The sequence below is a fragment of the Triticum dicoccoides genome, chromosome 1B (genome assembly GCF_002162155.2).
Source record: "Triticum dicoccoides isolate Atlit2015 ecotype Zavitan chromosome 1B, WEW_v2.0, whole genome shotgun sequence".
Lineage (NCBI taxonomy): Eukaryota > Viridiplantae > Streptophyta > Magnoliopsida > Poales > Poaceae > Triticum > Triticum dicoccoides.
Window position 1 is genome coordinate 333,627,521 of NC_041381.1, and position 22,690 is coordinate 333,650,210.

A 22,690-nucleotide genomic window follows, 5' to 3' on the forward strand; every position below is an offset into this window, starting at 1 on the left:
GGCGGGGCGGCGACGGGGCGACGACGGGGAGAGAAGCGGGGCGGCGACGGTGCGAGAGGCGGGGCGGCGGCGGCGATTGGACCGAGAGGCAGGCGGCGTGCGGGGAACGAGCCTGGAGCGACGCGGGGTAGGTCCGGCCCGGGATAAGTCCCAATAAGCTCCTCCCTGAGAGTCTTATTTGATAAGTTCCAAATCACCACAATAAGTCCCAATAAGTCCCTTATGTTTGGTTTAGGTGGGACTTATAGGGACTTTTTTAAGTCCCTAAATCAATAAGTCCCTGGAAACAAACACCCTCTTATTTGCTAGTACTCCCTCCGACCCAAAATAAATGTAACAATTTTAAGTTGTGGGATTAATTCAAAACTGCGACATTTCTTATGGATCGATGGTAGAACCTTTTTTTGGGTAAAGTGAGTTTTATTTCATGGAAACAGGATTACAGTCAACTAATAATATTAGCTCAGATTCCTAAAAAAATACTAGCTCAGAAATACAGTCTAATATCAGAACAGCTATGATTAGCTAGACAATGAGCAACCCTATTTTTATAGACGCTCAATTTTCTGAGGAATAAAGTCACGGCCTATTAAATCATACTTGGGCAGTTGACATTGGGTCCGATCTCACTGACGATGACATGTACCTAGGGTATGGTCTTAGGCCTGACCTAGACACCCTACCCAAAGACACAGCCCTAGAGTCAAAGACATTCAAAGTCCAACAGAGGGTACCGACTGAAATCACCTTTGTCGGATTTCGGGTTCCGGCAGACCCTTGAGGTTCGAACACTGGGGTGCGCACGGAGATTTCATCCTCTGCCTACTTGCTCCTCGCCGAATCGCTAGGACCTAAACTATGAACAGAACAACGCAAGAGACACAGGGTTTATACTGGTTCAGGCCACCATTGTGGTGTAATACCCTACTCCAGTGTGTGGTGTGGTGGATTGCCTCTTGGGCTGATGATGAACAATACAAGAAAGAACAGCCTCGCGAGGGTCTGTTCTTGGTTGGTGCTACTTGGTTCTGGCTCTTGGATTCTCGATCAGGTCCAGCTGCCTCTACCCCCGGGGTGGCTAGTCCTATTTATAGGCAAAGGCCCTGGGCCTCTTCTCAAATATTGAGCGGGAAGGGCGCCAACAATTGGCCATTTTGAAGGGGAACATCTGGTACACTTATCCTGACTAAAGTTGGTCCTCGCCTGCCAAAGGCTCTGGTGGTGACGCCATCTTGGGCTCCACAATGGCTTCCTTCCTGCCGTTGGGCTGGTCTTGGTCTTGTAGCACCGAAGTGGATGCCTTTGCTTGAAGCTCTCGCCTGCGCTTGCTCCCTTTGCACCAAAGAGGAAAGGAGGACACTGCGCGGGCTGGCGCCCGACTGGCGCCCCTGGTCGTCATGGCTTGCGTCATGGGCACCTCATGAGGTACCCCGCCTTGAACTCTCCGCCTCCTCGTGAGCCAGCCTGATGAGGCTGTGCCTGAGGAAGCTCCTTGTCGTCCGCCCCGCGAGGCTTGGCCCCTCGCGAGGGTCTTGAGCTTGTGTTGATGAAGATGGGCCGCGCTGGGCCCCCCTTTGAGCCACGCCGCAGGCCGCAGGCAGGCAAGTCTGGGGACCCCCGTTCCCAGAACGCCGACAGTAGCCCCCGGGCCCACGGCGCGCCCGGACTTGGCCGAGCAGAGAGGCGAAAGGGCAAGTGCGAAGCGTCGCGGATCCTAACAGCCTGCGGCCTTGGGTGCCATGTGGCGGTTGATTGGACGTGGGCGGCACCGTTCCCCCACGCCTCCTTATTTTATGCCTTGCTAGGCGGACTCGTAGCCGCACACAGCCGCTCCCCTTTCCGCTGCTCGAGTGCTCTCTATCCTTTCTCCTCTCGAACTCCAGTTTCCACATCCAATCCAATCTCGAACCTTTCCCACCTTCATGCCGTCATGGCTCCGCCGAAGAAGGGAAGAGGGAAAAAGCCCATGCCGCCGCCTCGCTCACCGTCGTCGGCGGCCCCCGCCGTCGATTGGCCGATCATAATCAATCAAGAGGGCTTGAGCAAGGTCAGCTCGGCTCTGGACACCATCTTCAATGAATGCGGGAGGACGACGGCCTGGCCCGCATCCCGCTTCTCCATCGACAGGATTGCCATTGAGGTTCGATACTCCGTCGATGCCCTGTGGGTGGGGCTGGTTCCCCCTTTTCCGATCTCTTCAATGTCGTGCTCTCCCATTATCTGATCCACATGATGCATCTGGGTCCTGAATCCATCACTCTTCTTGCGGTTTTCGCCTTTGTTTGCGAGGCGATGGTGGGCATCCTTCCTTCGGTTGCCTTGTTGCGCCACTTCTTTTCTTTGCGCCTTGTCGACCCCACCCAATGTTCGGGGTGCGTGAGCTTCATCGCTGCGCCTGAGACAGTGGCTTCAAGAATCGACTTCAGTCTTCCTTCGCCCGCGCCTGGGTTTCACGAGCGGTGGCTGTATGTGGACGTGGGGGTGCCCAACCCCCTGCTGTCGGAGCCATCTTCGCCTGCTGTCCCCAACTCAGGCTGGGGCCAGGAGACGCTCACGAGTCCCCGACTCGCCTTCGTCTGGCGTCGCTTCGACTTCTTGAGGGAGCTCGGCGTGACGGCGCCCAAGGTGGTGAAGGAGTTCCTGCTACACTGTGTTGCCCCTCTCCAACGCCATTCTCACCAGATGTGGGCCTTCAGCGGGCGTGGGGATCGAATGAGGCTCCAGGAAGAGGACCTGACGCCTGAAGCGCTAAGGAAGGTGCTCTTGGTCTTGACTGGGGATTCTTCCCCCGGCGGCATCCGGCAAGGGGGGGCCTTGCTGTACCTCTGCTCGAATAGAAACGACTTTGTGGGTCAGATGCCCGTCTTCGACGAATGGGGCCCGCGCCCTGCTGGCCTCCAGGGGCCTCGTGAGAACCCAGTGGTGGTGGTTGCCCTTGCGGTCGGCCAAGGCGACTCTTCCTCAAGTGGCGGAGCAGGGAGACATGGGCCTCTGGAGGCCGAGGGTGCCCCTGCCGAGGTGACAGCACTGGGCGGCGCTCATGAGGGAGCGGCCCCTGAGGCCCGTGCTGCCGTAGCTGAAGGCGGCGAGCAGCCACCCGCAGTGCCTGCGGCTGAGGCCCCCAAGGCCCCAGCTGCTCTTCTTGGTGAGGCGACCGGGGGCGCGCATCAGGCAGATGCTCCTGACGCGGGTCGTCTTGGTGCTTCCTCCTCGTCGCAGGCTGACCCCTGCGCTCAACTCTTGGGTCGCTTCCGCGTGGACTTTGAGGCCCTCCGGAAGAGAAGGGAGGCCCTGGGCGATGATTACCCTTGTCGCCTGCTGAAGCGTAGGAAGTACTTCGCCATCGATAAGTAAGCCTTCTCCCTTCCCAGCTCCTGATTCTTCTGTTTCCTTTCCTGATCCTTGCTCCGCAGGGCCCTTCCTTCCGAGCTCATGGAGATGGCTGAGGAGCCATCCCCCTCGCCTCCGCCTTCTCCGCCGTCTTCGATCGCTCCGAGCAGCAGGGCCCTTGGGGTGAGGCCGGTTGGAGAGACAAACCATCCCGAGGCGCAACACGGCCCTGCGCGCCCCGCGACCTTCCTTCGCGAGCCTTCTCATGGCATACCCAGCCTGCCGTGGGCTTCCCGTCTGGTCGTGGACCGTGATTGGCTGGGGTACTTCCTGCGCTCTTCACTTGGAGATGGACTGGCTCTAGGTCGGGCTTCCGGCAGGGCGTGCCCAGTAGCCTCAAGGGCGCTAGCCACCAGCCCCCTGCCCGGAGGGGGAGTGCTGATCAGTGCCCCCCGGCGCTCGCTTGGGGCGGATGATGGTGTGGAAGACGTACTCGAGCGCGCCCGGGAGCGTCGCGCCCTTCGCCAAGGGTTTCTCCGGAGGGCGGCTGATGCGGTGGGCATGCTTGGTGAAGAGCTCGCTGATGAGGACGCGCGCCTTGAGGCCGAGGTCCTGCGCCTGGTTGTAGAGAGGCGCGAGCTGGAGGCGGCTGTCGCCCTCGCGCGCCATCGGCGCGATCTCGACGATGAGGAGGCCAAGGCGTCGCTGGCGGCCTCTCAGGAGGCCCGTTCCCGGGACGTCGAAGAAGCCCGGGAAGCTGACCGGCGGCGAGAGGCCACGGAGGAGCGGGCACGGGAACTCCTGGCCCGGTGCCGCTCACTGGAGGAGCAGGTGGAGCAGCGCGAGGCGGCCCTCGCATCGATGAAGGTGGCTTCTGGCGACCTAGCGGAGCTCCAGAAGCGTGAGGAGGCGCTGACGCTGGAAGCCGCCGAACGCGCACACGAGTATGAGCGCCTGGAGACAAGGGAGCGCTTGGTGACACAGGCGAAGGACAACGTCGTTGCGCGAGAAACCCGTGTCTCGGAGGAGGTCGGATATCGGGTGGTGACGGCGCGCCTGAACCTCAAGCGCGAGTTCGAGGAGAGGCTGGAGTTGGTTCAGACCGAGGCCGAAGGTAGGACCATCGTCCTGAGGACCAAGCTGGAGGAAGCAACGCGGCGGGTCGATGCTTTGCGGGCCCCACTTGAGGCGGCGCAGGGGGAGTCAACTACTTCCCATGGCGAGGTGCTTCTTCTTCGCCAACCGGTGGTTGAGGCTGAGGCCGTCGCCCGCCAGAATGCAGACGAGATACGTCAGCGGCGGCTCCTGGAACATGAGCACGCCCCCATGCTCACCACGCTTCGGGAGAGGGCCAACACGGCCTTAGGTAACATCTGCGAGGCGGCCATCGGCGAGCTGCACGCCATTAACTACGCCGGCAACCTTCAGATCTTCACCGACATCGTGACGCAGCTGGAGGCACGGTCGGTCAGGGCTAACAGGTTGGTGGAGGAGAGGAGCCGAGCCCTGCTCGGGCGCGCCTTTTCCCGTGTCTCAGCCACCTCCGGAACATGGATCCTCACTTCGACTTTGACGTCGCCATCGCCCCAGTCCCCCAGGCCGTCCGGGACGACCTGGCGTACTGGGTGGAAGACAATGTGGACGCTCTCGTCAGGGCCTTTGCTTCAGATGATGATGGCGCGATCGTGGCCGCCGACGAGGGCGGCGTGGTGAACGGCCCTGACGCCGCTGACAACAACGCGGAGGGCGATGGCGAGGCCAGCGACGCCAGCGACAGTTCGGGCGGCGTTCCTGAGGATGCATTGGGGGATTTATCCGACTGACAGTGCATTGCTCCTGTTTCCTTACCCTGCATGAATAGAACTCAGGCTTTTGTCCTGATGGTTGTAAGAGCATTTTTGGGAGGGGGTGCCCCTCATTGTAAAACTTATGTTCAGCGTACTGGTGAATGCTACTTCACCCACATGCCCGTGCCAAGTGGTTGGCTATGTGACGAGCCGGCTGGCTAGTTTACCTTTGTCCCGAGCGGGTCCTGAGATAGCTTGCGGGAGGCCGTGGCGCCTCGAATGCCTCCTGATCGAATCCGTAGGATCTGTAGTGAAAAACCTCCTGAGAGGGTGTGTCAGCGGCAGTCTGGGTTGCACGCAAGCTAGGCCGGACCCGGCTCGCGAGGGGCTCACGAGGGGAGGCAGCTGAGGCGAGGTCGTAACTGAAACGCGAGAGATTGCTCGAACGAGACTAAGCACCCCTTCCCCGAACACACACAAATCTCAAATTCGAGTCCGACTTAAATCCAGCGGGGGAAAGCAACAACCAAGAGAAAAGCAATGAAAGCAGAAAAAGGCCGCGTCCGGCACCTAGTCTAGTCTTGGACGTCTTCTCACCAGCGCGGAGCTAAGTGCTGCCACTGGGCGTGGGAGGGAGCCCCAGGGCCTGAGGCCGGCACCCCTGAGACTCCGGGGCGTGTACAGCCCCACTCATTATTACGTGAGAGTGTCACGGGGCGGCGAGCTTCACAGGCCCTGGGCCTTCTTCACAGGTACCGGCCTTGCTTCATATCGCCAAATGAGGGCCCCACCTTGCGCCACACTCTAGTGCCATCAACGACGACCGGAAACCAGGACGCCACCGATGGGGTAGAGCGGTCGCCAGCGGTCCCCCCGACGACCACGGGTCCTCCGCCAGGGGCAGGCCCTGAGGCACCTCCCCAGCGGAGGGCCTACCTCCTAGGAACACCTTGCTCTGAACGCCGCGGTGGTGATGTCGGACCCCGGCCCCTCCCCTGTAGCCCCCGACGCCCTCCTCCTAAGGGGTAGGAGACTGCGGGAGCGGGGCAGCTGCTCGCTGTGGCAACCTGCACCTCCTGCGACCCATGATTAGCGTATGCCTGCTCCTGAGGAATTAGTGGTACCCGATAATAGTCGCTTCCAACGTGGCCGGTGGGGCCGTCCCGGGGTTCCTGGAAGAGCTCAGCTTCTGGCGCCTCGTCCCCCCAACTTGGGCTGAGGAGCGAGCCTTGTTTTCCCTCACGCGGGTGCCCTTGGTCCATCATGTGGGGCACGTACTCTTCTGGGGCCGTCATCCCGAAAGCCACGCCATAGTGCTCCGCTTGCCATGCAGCTCTGCTTGATGTGCCAACCTGGGGGTGGTAGCGCGGCGGCCCACTGGGGCCGTGGGTCGCGACGAGTCCTTCTTCGCTGGCGGGGAGCGGAGTCAGTGCTGCCGCTGGCTCGCTGCTGACAGCTTCGCTGGTGTTGGAGTAGCCTTGGAGCCCGCGGGTGCGCGTGGGGCCCCCGCGCGGGCCGCCCTGGGCCTGAGACGGGATCTGAGTGCAGAAGGGGTGAGCCCCTGAGGCGGCGAAGCCCAGGAGCTCTGCCACCCGCTCTAGCAGCACGTCGTGGCCGCCTTCCATCAGCCTGCACTGCAGCAGCTCTCGGGCCACCGTGAGCGCGGCCCTTGAGTTCGCCTGCTCCCGGCGAGTGTACGGCGTCGTGGTCGCGGTGTGGTTGGAGGCCCTTGCTGCCGACCGCGTCTGCCGCGGTGTGAGAGCTGTCGGGGCCTGTCCGCGTCGCCCACGGCCCGCAGCGCCCTGCGGACCGCGAGCTGCCTGGGGCATGGGGTCGCCCGGGGCGAGCGGCTCTGTGCGGGCGGGCCAAGCCGCCCAGGGATCAGGGTTGCCCGCCTGGTCGCCGGACATGGTGATGACGATGCGACGGGACGCGAAGTGGCAGAAGGTGGATCCTGACGCACCCCTACCTGGCACGCCAAATGTCGGATTTCGGGTTCCGGCAGACCCTTGAGGTTCGAACACTGGGGTGCGCGCGGAGATTTCACCCTCTGCCTACTTGCTCCTCGCCGAATCGCTAGGATCTAAACTATGAACAGAACAACGCAAGAGACACAGGGTTTATACTGGTCCAGGCCACCATTATGGTGTAATACCCTACTCCAGTGTGTGGTGTGGTGGATTGCCTCTTGGGCTGATGATGAACAATACAAGGAAGAACAACATCGCGAGGGTCTGTTCTTGGTTGGTGCTACTTGGTTTTGGCTCTTGGATTCTCGATCAGGTCCAGCTGCCTCTACCCCGGGGGTGGCTAGTCCTATTTATAGGCAAAGGCCCTGGGCCTCTTCCAAAATATTGAGCGGGAAGGGCGCCAACAATTGGCCATTTTGAAGGGGAACATCTGGTACACTTATCCTGACTAAAGTTGGTCCTCTCCTGCCAAAGGCTCTGGTGGTGATGCCAGCTTGGGCTCCACAATGGCTTCCTCCCTGCCGTTGGGCTGGTCTTGGTCTTGTAGCACCGAAATGGATGCCTTTGCTTGATGCTCTCGTCTGCGCTTGCTCCCTTTGCACCAAAGAGGAAAGGAGGACACTGCGCGGGCTTGCGCCCGACTGGTGCCCCTGGTCGTCATGGCTTGCGTCATGGGCACCTCATGAGGTACCCCGCCTTGAACTCTCCGCCTCCTCGTGAGCCAGCCTGATGAGGCCATGCCTGAGGAAGCTCCTTGTCGTCCGCCCCGCGAGGCTTGGCCCCTCGCGAGGGTCTTGAGCTTGTGTTGATGAAGATGGGCCGCGCTGGGCCCCCCTCTGAGCCACGCCGTAGGCCGCAGGCAGGCAAGTCTGGGGACCCCCGTTCCCAGAATGCCGACAACCTTGAAGTGCAATCCACTCGACAGAAGATTCCACTCGGATACGCCAATTCCACTCGACCACTATAGAGCCACTCGACCATATGAAGAATCACTCAGAGTACAGAAGATCTAAAGCCACCCCAGGATGGCAACGGCCAGGCGTTCACTCTGTAACCATAAAGATCATTAATAGCTGGCGCTACCAGTAACGCCTCTGTCTTAACTCACAATGAACCCTGTGTAACTGAGGGTTGCGAGGGTCCTAGCGCACTCTATATAAGCCACCCCCTCCTCAGGCACAAGAGTTCGCACCCCCTGTAACTTCCACACGTAATCCAGTTGGCAAGCCTCTGGGCACCGAGACGTAGGGTTGTTACCTCCTCCGAGAGAGGCCTGAACTCGTAAACTTGTGTGTACAACCTCACCGTAGCTAGGACCTTGCCTCCTCCTACGTACCCCCTATTCTTACTGTCAGACTTACTCCCATGATAGTTGTGAAGGAAATATGCCCCAGAGGCAATAATAAAGTTATTATTTATTTCCTTATATCACGATAAATGTTTATTATTCATGCTAGAATTGTATTAACCGGAAACATAATACATGTGTGAATACATAGACAAACATAATGTCACTAGTATGCCTCTACTTGACTAGCTCATTAATCAAAGATGGTTATGTTTCCTAACCATAAACATGTGTTGTCATTTGATTAACGGGATCACATCATTAGGAGAATGATGTGATTGACTTGACCCATTCCGTTAGCTTAGCACTTGATCGTTTAGTATATTGCTATTGCTTTCTTCATGACTTATACATGTTCCTACAACTATGAGATTATGCAACTCCCGTTTACCGGAGGAACACTTTGTGTGCTACCAAACGTCACAATGTAACTGGGTGATTATAAAGGAGCTCTACAGGTGTCTCCAAAGGTACATGTTGAGTTGGCGTATTTCGAGATTAGGTTTTGTCATTCCGATTGTCGGAGAGGTATCTCTGGGCCCTCTCGGTAATGCACATCACTATAAGCCTTGCAAGCAATGTAGCTAATGAGTTAGTTACGGAATGATGCATTACATAACGAGTAAAGAGACTTGCCGGTAACGAGATTGAACTAGGTATTGAGATACCGACGATCGAATCTCGGGCAAGTAACATACCAATGACAAAGGGAACAACATATGTTGTTATGCGGTTTGACCGATAAAGATCTTCGTAGAATATGTAGGAGCCAATATGAGCATCTAGGTTCCGCTATTGGTTATTGACCGGAGACTTGTCTCAGTCATGTCTACATAGTTCTCGAACCCGTAGGGTCCGCACGCTTAAAGTTTCGATGATAGTTATATTATGAGTTTATGATTTTTTATGTACCGAAGGTTGTTCGGAGTCCCGGATGTGATCACGGACATGACGAGGAGTCTCAAAATGGTCGAGACATGAAGATTGATATATTGGAAGCCTATATTTGGATATCGGAAGTATTCCGGGTGAAATCTGGATTTTATCGGAGTACCGAGGGGTTACCGGAACTCCCCGGGGGCTTAATGGGCCATAGTGGGCCTTAGTGGAGAAGAGGAGAGGCGGCTAGGGCAAGGCCGCCCCCCCCCAGTACGAATAGGACAAGGAGAGAGGGGCGGCGCCCCCCTTTCCTTCCTCTCTCCCTCCTCTTTCCCCTTCTCCTAATCCAACAAGGAAGGGAGGGAGTCCTACTCCCGGTGGGAGTAGGACTCCTCCTGGCCGGCCGCACCTCCCCCCTTGCTCCTTGATATACGGGGGTAGGGGGCACCCTAGACACAACAACAATTGGTCATTGATCTCTTAGCCGTGTGCGGTGCCCCCCTCCACCATAGTCCACCTTGATAATATCGTAGCGGTGCTTAGGCGAAGCCCTGCGACGGTAGAACATCATCATCGTCACCATGCCATCGTGCTGACGGAACTCTCCCTCGACACTCGGCTGGATCGGAGTTCGAGGGACGTCATTGAGCTGAACGTGTGCAAGAACTCGGAGGTGCCGTGCTTTCGGTGCTTGATCGGTCGGGCCGTGAAGACGTACGACTACATCAACCGCGTTGTGCTAACGCTTCCGCTTTCGGTCTACGAGGGTACGTGGACAACACTCTCCCCTCTCGTTGCTATGCATCACCATGATCTTGCGTGTGCGTAGAATTTTTTTTGAAATTACTACATTCCCTAACAGTGGCATCCGAGCCTAGGTTTTATGCGTTGATGTTATATGCACGAGTAGAACACAAGTGAGTTGTGGGCGATACAAGTCATACTGCTTACCAGCATGTCATACTTTGGTTCGGCGGTATTGTTGGATGAAGCGGCCCGGACCAACATTATGCGTACGCTTACGCGAGACTGGTTCTACCAACGTGCTTTGCAGTAGCAGCCACGTAAAACTTGCAACAACAAAATAGAGGACGTCTAACTTGTTTTTGCAGGGTGTGTTGTGATGTGATATGGTCAAGACGTGATGCTATATTTTATTTTATGAGATGATCATGTTTTGTAACCAAGTTATCGGCAACTAGCAGGAGCCATATGGTTGTCGCTTTATTGTATGCAATGCAATCGCCCTGTAATTGCTTTACTTTATCACTAAGCGGTAGCGATAGTCGTAGAAGCAATAGGTGGCGAGACGATAACGATGCTACGATGAAGATCAAGGTGTCGCGCCGGTGACGATGGTGATTATGACGGTGCTTCGGAGATGGTGATCACAAGCACAAGATGATGATGGCCATATCATATCACTTATATTGATTGCATGTGATGTTTATCCTTTATGCATCTTTTTTTGCTTTGATTGACGGTAGCATTATAAGATGATCTCTCACTAAATTTCAAGGTATAAGTTTTCTCCCTGAGTATGCACCGTTGCGACAGTTCTTCGTGCTGAGACACCACGTGATGATCGGGTTTGATAGGCTCTACGTTCAAATACAACGGGTGCAAAACAGTTGCACACGCGGAATACTCAGGTTAAACTTGACGAGCCTAGCATATACAGATATGGCCTCAGAACATTGAGACCGAAAGGTCGAGCGTGAATCATATAGTACATATAATCAACATAGTGATGTTCACCATTGAAAACTACTCCATCTCACGTGATGATCGGACATGGTTTAGTTGATTTGGATCACGTGATCACTTAGATGATTAGAGGGATGTCTATCTAAGTGAGAGTTCTTAAGTAATATGATTAATTGAACTTAAATTTATCATGAACTTAGTCCCTGATAGTATTTTGCTTATCTATGTTTGTTGTAGATAGATGGCTCGTGCTGTTGTTCCGTTGAATTTTAATGCGTTCCTTGAGGAATCTAAGTTGAAAGATGATGGTAGCAATTACACATACTGGGTCCGTAACCTCAGGATTATCCTCATTGCTGCATAGAAGAATTACGTCCTGGAAGCACCGCTGGGTGCCAGGCCTGCTGCAGATGCAACTGGCGACGTTAAGAACGTCTGGCAAAGCAAAGCTGATGACTACTCGATAGTTCAGTGTGCCATGCTTTACGGCTTAGAACCGGGACTTCAACGACGTTTTGAACTTCATGGAGCATATGAGATGTTCCAGGAGTTGAAGCTAATATTTCAAGCAAATGCCCGGATTGAGAGATATGAAGTCTCCAATAAGTTCTATAGCTGCAAGATGGAAGAGAATAGTTCCGTCAGTGAACATATACTCAAAATGTCTGGGTATAATAATCACTAGATTCAACTGGGAGTTAATCTTCTTGATGATAGTGTCATTGACAGAATTCTTCAATCACTGCCACCAAGCTACAAGAGCTTCGTGATGAACTATAATATGCAAGGGATGGACAAGACTATTCCCGAGCTCTTCGCAATGCTAAAAGCTGCGGAGGTAGAAATCAAGAAGGAGCATCAAGTGTTGATGGTCAATAAGACCACCAGTTTCAAGAAAAAGGGTAAAGGGAAGAAGAAGGGGAACTTCAAGAAGAACGGCAAACAAGTTGTTGCTCAAGAGAAGAAACCCAAATCTAGACCTAAGCCTGAGACTGAGTGCTTCTACTACAAGCAGACTGGTCACTGGAAGCGGAACTGCCCCAAGTATTTGGCGGATAAGAAGGATGGCAAGGTGAACAAAGGTATATGTGATATACATGTTATTGATGTGTACCTTACTAATGCTCGCAGTAGCACCTGGGTATTTGATACTGGTTCTGTTGCTAATATTTGCAACTCAAAACAGGGACTACGGATTAAGCGAAGATTGGCTAAGGACGAGGTGACGATGCGCGTGGGAAATTGTTCCAAAGTCGATGTGATCGCGGTCTGCACGCTACCTCTACATCTACCTTCGGGATTAGTTTTAGACCTGAATAATTGTTATTTGGTGCTAGCGTTGAGCATGAACATTATATCTGGATCTTGTTTGATGTGAGACGGTTATTCATTTAAATCAGAGAATAATGGTTGTTCTATTTATATGAGTAATATCTTTTATGGTCGTGCACCGTTGAAGAGTGGTCTATTTTTATTAAATCTAGATAGTAGTGATACACATATTCATAATGTTGAAGCCAAAAGATGCAGAGTTGATAATGATAGTGCAACTTATTTGTGACACTGCCGTTTGGGTCATATTGGTGTAAAACGCATGAAGAAACTCCATACTGATGGACTTCTGGAATCACTTGATTATGAATCACTTGGTACTTGCGTACCGTGCCTCATGGGCAAGATGACCAAAACGCCGTTCTCCGGAACTATGGAGCGAGCAACAGATTTGTTGGAAATCATACATACTGATGTATGTGGTCCAATGAACGTTGAGGCTCGCAGCGGGTATCGTTATTTTCTGACCTTCACAGATGATTTGAGAAGATATGGGTATATCTACTTAATGAAACATAAATCTGAAACATTTGAAAAGTTCAAAGAATTTCAGAGTGAAGTGGAAAATCATCGTAACAAGAAAATAAAGTTTCTACGATCCGATCGTGGAGGAGAATATTTGAGTTACGAGTTTGGTTTACATTTGAAACAATGCGGAATAGTTTCAAAACTCACGCCACCCGGAACACCACAACGAAATGGTGTATCCGAACGTCGTAATCGTACTTTACTAGATATGGTACGATCTATGATGTATCTTACTGATTTACCGCTACCGTTTTGGGGTTATGCTTTAGAGACGGCCGCATTCACGTTAAATAGGGCACCATCAAAATCCGTTGAGACGACGCCTTATGAACTGTGGTTTGGCAAGAAACCGAAGTTGTCGTTTCTTAAAGTTTGGGGCTGTGATGCTTATGTGAAGAAATTTCAACCAGATAAGCTCGAACCCAAATCGGAGAAATGTGTCTTCATAGGATACCCAAAGGAGACTATTGGGTACACTTTCTATCACAGATCTGAAGACATTTGTTGCTAAATTCGGATCCTTTCTAGAGAAGGAATTTCTCTCAAAAGAAGCGAGTGGGAGGAAAGTAGAACTTGATGAGGTAACTGTACCTGCTCCCTTATTGGGAAGTAGTTCATCACAGAAACCGGTTCCTGTGACAACTACACCAATCAGTGAGGAAGCTAATGATATTGATCATGAAACTTCAGATCAAGTTACTACTAAACCTCGTAGGTCAACTAGAGTAAGATTCGCACCAGAGTGGTACGGTAATCCTATTCTGGAGGTCATGTTACTTGACCATGGCGAACCGACGAACTATGAGGAAGCGAGGATGAGCCCAGATTCCGCAAAATGGCTTAAGGCCATGAAATCTGAGATGGGATCCATGTATGAGAACAAAGTATGGACTTTTGTTGACTTGCCCGATAATCGGCAAACCATCGAGAATAAATGGATCTTCAAGAAGAAGACTGACGCTGATGGTAATGTAACTGTCTACAAAACTCAACTTGTTGCGAAAGGTTTTCGACAAGTTCAAGGAGTTGACTACGATGAGACTTTCTCACCCGTAGCGATGGTTAAGTCTGTCCGAATCATGTTAGCAATTGCCGCATTTTATGATTATGAAATATGGCAAATGGATGTCAAAACTGCATTCCTGAATGGATTTCTGGAAGAAGAGTTGTATATGATGCAACCAGAAGGTTTTGTCGATCCAAAAGGTGCTAACAAAGTGTGCAAGCTCCAGCGATCCATTTATGGACTGGTGCAAGCCTCTCGGAGTTGGAATAAACGCTTTGATAGTGTGATCAAAGCATATGGTTTTATACAGACTTTTGGAGAAGCCTGTATTTACAAGAAAGTGAGTGGGAGCTCTATAGCATTTCTGATATTATATGTAGACGACATATTGTTAATTGCAAATGATATAGAATTTCTGGATAGCATAAAAGGATACTTGAATAAAAGTTTTTCAATGAAAGACCTCGGTGAAGCTGCTTACATATTAGGCATCAAGATCTATAGAGATAGATCAAGACACTTAATTTGACTTTCACAAAGCACATACCTTGATAAAGTTTTGAAAAAGTTCAAAATGGATCAAGCAAAGAAAGGGTTCTTGCCTGTATTACAAGGTGTGAAGTTGAGTCAGACTCAATGCCCGACCACAGCAGAAGATAGAGAGAAAATGAAAGTTGTTCCCTATGCTTCAGCCATAGGCTCTATCATGTATGCAATGTTGTGTACCAGACCTGATGTATGCTTAGCAATAAGTTTAGCAGGACGTACCAAAGTAATCCAGGAGTGGATCACTAGACAGCGGTCAAGAATATCCTGAAATACCTGAAAAGGACTAAGGATATGTTTCTCGTTTATGGAGGTGACAAAGAGCTAGTCGTAAATGGTTACGTTGATGCAAGCTTTGACACTAATCCAAATGATTCTAAATTGCAAACCGGATACATGTTTATATTGAACGGTGGAGCTGTCAGTTGGTGCAGTTCTAAATAAAGCATCATGGCGGGATCTACATGCGAAGCGGAGTACATAGCTGCTTCGGAAGCAGCAAATGAAGGAGTCTGTATGAAGGAGTTCATATCCGATCTAGGTGTCATACCTAGTGCATCGGGACCAATGAAAATCTTATGTGACAATACTGGTGCAATTGCCTTGGCAAAGGAATCCAGATTTCACAAGAGGACCAAGCACATCAAGAGACACTTCAATTCCATCCGGGACCAAGTCCAGGTGGGAGACATAGAGATTGGAAAGATACATACGGATCTGAATGTTGCAGACCTGTTGACTAAGCCTCTTCCACGAGCAAAACATGATCAGCACCAAGGCTCCATGGGTGTTAGAATCATTACTGTCTAATCTAGATTATTGACTCTAGTGCAAGTGGGAGACTGAAGGAAATATGCCCTAGAGGCAATAATAATGTTATTATTTATTTCCTTATATCATGATAAATGTTTATTATTCATGCTAGAATTGTATTAAATGGAAACATAATACATGTGTGAATACATAGACAAACATAGTGTCACTAGTATGCCTCTACTTGACTATCTCTTTAATCAAAGATGGTTATGTTTCCTAACCATAGACATGTGTTGTCATTTGATTAATGGGATCACATCATTAGGAGAATGATGTGATTGACTTGTCCCATTCCGTTAGCTTAGCACTTGATCGTTTAGTATGTTGCTATTGCTTTCTTCATGACTTATACATGTTTCTACAACTATGAGATTATGCAACTCCCGAATACCGGAGGAACACCTTGTGTGCTACCAGACGTCACAACATAACTGGGTGATTATAAAGGAGCTCTACAGGTGTCTCCAAAGGTACATGTTGAGTTGGCGTATTTCAAGATTAGGTTTTGTCACTCCGATTGTCGGAGAGGTATCTCTGGGCCCTCTCGGTAATGCACATCACTATAAGCCTTGCAAGCAATGTAGCTAATGAGTTAGTTATGGAATGATGCATTACATAATGAGTAAAGAGACTTGCTGGTAACGAGATTGAACTAGGTATTGAGATACCGACGATCGAATCTCGGGCAAGTAACATACTGATGACAAAGGGAACAACGTATGTTGTTATGCGGTTTGACCGATAAAGATCTTCGTAGAATATGTAGGAGCCAATATGAGCATCTAGGTTCCGCTATTGGTTATTGACCGGAGACTTGTCTCGGTCATGTCTACATAGTTCTCGAACCCGTAGGGTCCGCACGCTTAAAGTTTCGATGATAGTTATATTATGAGTTTATGAGTTTTGATGTACCGAAGGTTGTTTGGAGTCCTGGATGTGATCACGGACATGAAGAGGAGTCTCAAAATGGTCGAGACATGAAGATTGATATATTGGAAGCCTATATTTGGATATCGGAAGTATTCCGGGTGAAATCGGGATTTTACCGTAGTACCGAGGGGTTACCGGAATCCCCCAGGGGCTTAATGGGCCATAGTGGACCTTAGTGGAGAAGAGGAGAGGCGGCTAGGGCAGGGCCGCGCGCCCCTCCCCCTAGTCCGAATAGGACAAGGAGAGGGGGGTGCCCCCCTTTCCTTCCTCTCTCCCTCCGCTTTCCCCCTTCTCCTAATCCAACAAGGAAGGGAGGGAGTCATACTCCCGATGGGAGTAGGACTCCTCCTCGCGCGCCTCCTCCTGGCCGGCCGCACCTCCCCCCTTGCTCCTTTATATACGGGGGCAGGTGGGCACCCTAGACACAACAACAATTGACCATTGATCTCTTAGCTGTGTGCGGTGCCCCCCCTCCACCATAGTCCTCATTGATAATATCGTAGCGGTGCTTAGGCAAAGCCCTGCGACGGTAGAACATCATCATCGTCACCACGCCGTCGTGCTGACGGAACTCTCCCTCGACACTCGGCTGGATCGGAGTTCGAGGGACATCATCGAGCTAAACATGTGCAAGAACTCGGAGGTGCCGTGCTTTCGGTGCTTGATCGGCCGGGCCGTGAAGACGTACGACTACATCAACCGCGTTGTGCTAACGCTTTTGCTTTCGGTCTACGAGGGTACGTGGACAACACTCTCCCCTCTCGTTGCTATGCATCACCATGATCTTGCGTGTGCGTAGGAATTTTTTTGAAATTACTACGTTCCCCAACAAGTTGGCGCCCACCGTGGGGCAGGCATTTGAGCGACTTCCAGTGAGGTTGCAAATTTCATTCTCCATCAACATGGTTTCCGGCGGTGGTTTGACCTTGGGCCGCGAGATCCGTCTCGGTGCATCCGTCTTCGCCGCCGCCGACTCCGCCTGGCTCCAAGAAGCTCCCCTCAACATCGAGGCCCTCCCTGTCCGTGGGGCGGTGCACTTCTGTGAGAGTGCCTGCGACATCCTCCTTCGTTAACCATCGACGCAGTATCGGTCGGCTCCCGTTGCGTCCGTCCGCCATCGCAAGCGGTCCGGCCGTTCGCGGCTCCAACGTTGGGTGAAGCACGCGGTGGCTCGCCAATCGACCACCCTCCAAGTCGCGACAATCGAGCCTGACAAATCCCTTTACGATCTATTCGATCTGCTGACTGGTCATTCGGATTCACTTTTCGAGTGCAAAAGCAACGATCCAGTGGCAGAGGTCCTCATGGTGGACTCCCAGCGCAGTCCGCCCGGATTTCTTCGCAGCGGCGACGACGGTGGCGGCCCGCCGCATGATCATGATGAGTACATCCCTGAAGCCCTCATTGCAGAGCAGAGAGAGGAGATGCATCGTCACAATGTCTAGGCGCTCCAGACCCCCATCATTGGGGAGACCTCTGAGGCTCGGGCCTTGGAGGTTGCGCGGACGCGTTTGGAAAATCTACATAAGGCACTCGACGAACGCGCTCGTCAGCGGATTCCTTAATCCAGTCGACGTGCACGACAGCTGTTTCCGACTGAACCTCAGGTATACCGTACTCTGATCCAAAATGTTGCAGCACCAGCATGCATAGCACAGTCAATTCAGCCGTCACATTCAGAAGCTGGTAGAGGTTTTCTGCAGATCCGAGCATTGCTTAGGGACGCTGGGGAATAGAACTCTGTTGTCTCCCAGTCGTGCAACAGAATCCATAGCACGTCTGTGGTTGCAAACATAGTTCAGTCGGCGCATAGTCCGAGGTCGCCTCCGCGGCGTGAAGATCGTGGTCATCGCCATGATCAATACCTAAGCAGGGCCACGGGCAGTATGATCATCGGTATCCCCATGATGACCACCGTCGAGTGCCTACGCCCCCTCCGGGGGGCGGGTCATACGTGCCCCTGCGGTATAATGACAAGCGCCTGTATGGTGACGAGCGGAAAGCTCCAGTCGACCCAAGAGAGCCTGGATTCGATGCAAGGTCACTCCTTGTGCAAGGTTTGCTCGATAGAGGCCGAGCAAACAGAGAAGGACAAGACAGAGATCGTCCGACTGGAAACAGAGCATTTGTTTCTAGGCCCGAGTGTTTCAGTATGGCCATCCGATCTGCTGAGATCCCTCCCAACTTCAGGTTGGCTACGGACGTGAGCAAGTTTACCGGTGAGTTAAAGCCAGACACTTGGCTAGAAGATTACCGAGTGGCTGTACAGATTGGTGGAGGCAATGATGATGTATCCATGAAGCACCTCCCCCTGATGATTGAGGGTTCGGCTAGTGCCTGGTTGAATCAGTTGGCCCCTAGAAGTATTTTTTGTTCGGATGACTTGGCCTGAGTGTTCATCGAAACATTCAAAGGCACCTGCAAGCGACCTGCTGGGCTGACTGAATTGCAGCACTGCGTTCAGAAGCCAAACGAGACTTTGAGAGACTTCATCCAGAGGTGGTCTACCCTTCATCATGTGGTGGAAAATGTGTCAGATCATCAGGGAGTTTGTGCCTTCAAGGAGGGCGTCCGATATCGAGAGCTCATCCTGAAGTTCGGCCACTCCGGAGACATGTCTCTGAGTTGAATGATGGAAATAGCCACTCGGTATGCTAATGGCGAAGAGAAAAACCGACTCCGCAGTGGCAAGGAAAAACCAGTCGTCCAGGACTCCGAGGCTGGAAATTCTAGTCGGAAGCAAAAGCGTAAAGCTAAACCTATAGGTCCTGTTGAGGCTGCAGTCCTGAATGCACAAGGGAAATTTAAAGGAAAGCCCAAACCGCAGTGGAAACCCAAGAAGGTGAAGGATCAGTCAGGCCAGGATGTTCTGGATTTGTCGTGTTACATTCACAGGAAGAAAGACTAAGAGGGTAACTTGATTCAACCCAAACATACCACTCGACAGTGTCGCCTCCTGATTCAGAGCTTCCGAGAGGATCAGCCCAGTGAGAAGGAATCTGATAAGGAGGAGGAAGAGGAGGAAGATGATGGTTACCCTAAGGTCAATGCTACCTTGCTGATTTTGCTGACGTAGAGAGCAGAAGTCGATTGAAAGTCATTAACAGGGAAGTGAATATGGTTGCTCCGGCAACTACGTCGTACTTGAGGTGGTCGAAGACTCCCATTACATTCGACCAATCAGATCACCTAGCGCACGTTGCCACTCCTGGGCGGCAAGTGTCGGTGGTTGACCTAGTCGTTGGGGGCACCCGACTGACTAAAGTCCTTATGGATGGCGGCAGTGGATTGAACATTCTGTATGCTGAGACCCTCCAAGGGATGGGCATCCCGATGTCCAAACTCAGTGAGAGTAACATGCAGTTCCTGGAGGAAATATGCCCTAGAGGCAATAATAAAGTTATTATTTATTTCCTTATATCATGATAAATGTTTATTATTCATGCTAGAATTGTATTAACTGGAAACTTAGTACATGTGTGAATACATAGACAAAAATAGTGTCCCTAGTATGCCTCTACTTGACTAGCTCGTTAATCAAAGATGGTTATGTTTCCTAACCATAGGCATGTGTTGTCATTTGATAAATGGGATCACATCATTAGGAGAATGATGTGATGGACAAGGCCCATCCGTTAGCTTAGCATAATGATCATTACAATTTCATTGCTACTGCTTTCTTCATGACTTATACATGTTCTTCAGACTATGAGATTATGCAACTCTCGAATACCGGAGGAAAACCTTGTGTGCTACCAAACGTCACAACGTAACTGGGTGATTATAAAGGTGCTCTACAGGTGTCTCTGAAGGTGTTTGTTGGGTTGGCATAGATCGAGATTAGGATTTGTCACTACGTGTTTTGGAGAGGTATCTCTGGGCCCTCTCGGTAATTCTCATCACTATAAGACTTGCAAGCAATGTGACTAATGAGTTACTTGTGGGATGAAGTATTACGAAACGAGTAAAGAGACTGGTCGGTAATGAGATTGAACTAGGTATGATGATACCACGATCGAATCTCGGGCAAGTAACATACCGATGACAAAGGGAACAACGTATGTTGTTATGCAGTTTGACCTATAAAGATCTTCGTAGAATATGTAGGAGCCAATATGAGCATCCAGGTTCCGCTATTGGTTATTGACCGGAGATGTGTCTCGGTCATGTCTACATAGTTCTCGAACCCGTAGGGTCCGCACGCTTAACGTTCGATGATGATTTGTATTATGAGTTATGTGATTTGATGACCGAAGTTTGTTCAGAGTTCCAGATGAGATCACGGACGTGACAAGGAGTCTCAAAATGACCGAGACATAAATATTGATATATTGGGAGGCTATATTCGGACATCGGAAAGGTTCCGAGTGATTCGGGTATTTTTCGGAGTAACGGGGAGTTACGGGAATTCACCGGGAGAATTAATTGGCCTTATTGGGCCATACGACAAAGGAGGCAGGCCAAAGGGGAGGTGGCGCCCCCCCATGGGTCCGAATTGGACTAGGGGAAGGGGCGGCGACCCCCTTGCCCTTTCCTACTCCCTCTCTCTTTCCCTATTTCCTTCTCTCCTACTCCAAAAGGGAAAGGGATTCCTACTAGGACTTGGAAGTCCTAGCAGGACTCCATACTCTAGGCGCACCCCTAGGGGGCCAGCCTCTCTCCCTCTCTCCTTTATATACACGGGCAGGGGGCACCCCAAAGACACAAGTTTCTCTTAACCGTGTGCGGTGCCCTCCTCCACAGTTACACACCTCGATCATACCATCGTAGAGCTTAGGCGAAGCCCTGCGCAGGTAACATCATCATCACCATCGCCACGCCGTCGTGCTGACAGAACTCACCCTCGTCCTTAACTGGATCAAGAGCATGAGGGACGTCATCGAGCTGAATGTGTGCTGAACGTGGAGGTGACGTACGTTCGGTACTTGATCGGTTGGATCGCGAAGAAGTTCGACTACATCAACCGCATTATTGAAATGCTTCCGCTTTCGGTCTATGAGGGTACATGGACACACTCTCCCGTCTTGTTGCTATGCATCACCTAGATAGATCTTGCGTGATCGTAGGATTTTTTTTGAAATTACTGCATTCCCCAACAGTGGCATCTGAGCCAGGTCTATGCGTAGATGTTTTATGCACGAGTAGAACACAAAGAGTTGTGGGCGATAATAGTCATACTGCTTACCACCAACGTCTTACTTTGATTCGGCGGTATTGTTGGATGAAGCGGCCCGGACCGACATTACATGACCGCATTCATGAGACCAGTTCTACCGACGTGCTTTTGCACACAGGTGGCTAGCGGGTGTCTATTTCTCCAACTTTAGTTGAATCGAGTTTGACTACGGCCGGTCCTTGTTGAAGGTTAAAACAGCACACTTGACGAAAAATCGTTGTTGTTTTGACGCGTAGGTAAGAACGGTTCTTGCTAGAAGCCCGTAGCAGCCACGTAAAAGTTGCAACAACAAAGTAGAGGACGTCTAACTTGTTTTTGCAGGGCTTGTTGTGATGTGATATGGTAAGGACATGATGAGATATAAATTTTTGTATGAGATGATCATGTTTAGTAACAGAGTTATCGGCAACTGGCAGGAGCCATATGGTTGTCGCTTTATTGTATGAAATGCAATCGCCAAGTAATTACTTTACTTTATCAATAAGCGGTAGCGATAGTCGTAGTAGCAATAGTTGGCGAGACGACAATGATGCTACAATGGAGATCAAGGTGTCGCGCCGGTGACGATGGAGATCATGATGATGCTTCGGTGATGGAGATCATGAGCACAAGATGATGATGGCCATATCATGTCACATATTTTGATTGCATGTGATGTTTATCTTTTATGCATCTTATTTCGCTTAGTGCGGCGATAGCATTATAAGATGATCCCTTACTAAATTTCAAGGTATACGTGTTCTCCCTGAGTATGCACCGTTGCGACAGTTCTTCGTGCTGAGACACCGCGTGATGATCGGGTGTGATAGGGTCTACGTTCGCATACAACGGGTGCAAGCCAGTTTTGCACATGCAGAATACTTGGGTTAAACTTGACGAGCCTAGCATATGCATATATGGCCTCGGAACACTGGAGACCGAAAGGTCGAGCGTGAATCATATAGTAGATATGATCAACATAGAGATGTTCACCATTGAAAACTACTCCATCTCACGTGATAATCGGACATGGTTTAGTTGATATGGATCACGTGATCATTTAGATGACTAGAGGGATGTCTATCTAAGTGGGAGTTCTTAAGTAATATGATTAATTGAACTTTAATTTATCATGAACTTAGTACTAATAGTATTTTGCAAATTATGTTGTAGATCAATAGCTCGCATTGTAGCTTCCCTATGTTTTTCATATGTTCCTAGAGAAAAGTAAGTTGAAAGATGATAGTAACAATGATACGGACTGGGTCTGTGATCTGATATTTATCCTCATTGCTGCATAAAGAATTATGTCCTTGATTCACCACTAGGTGACAGACCTATTGCAGGAGCAGACGC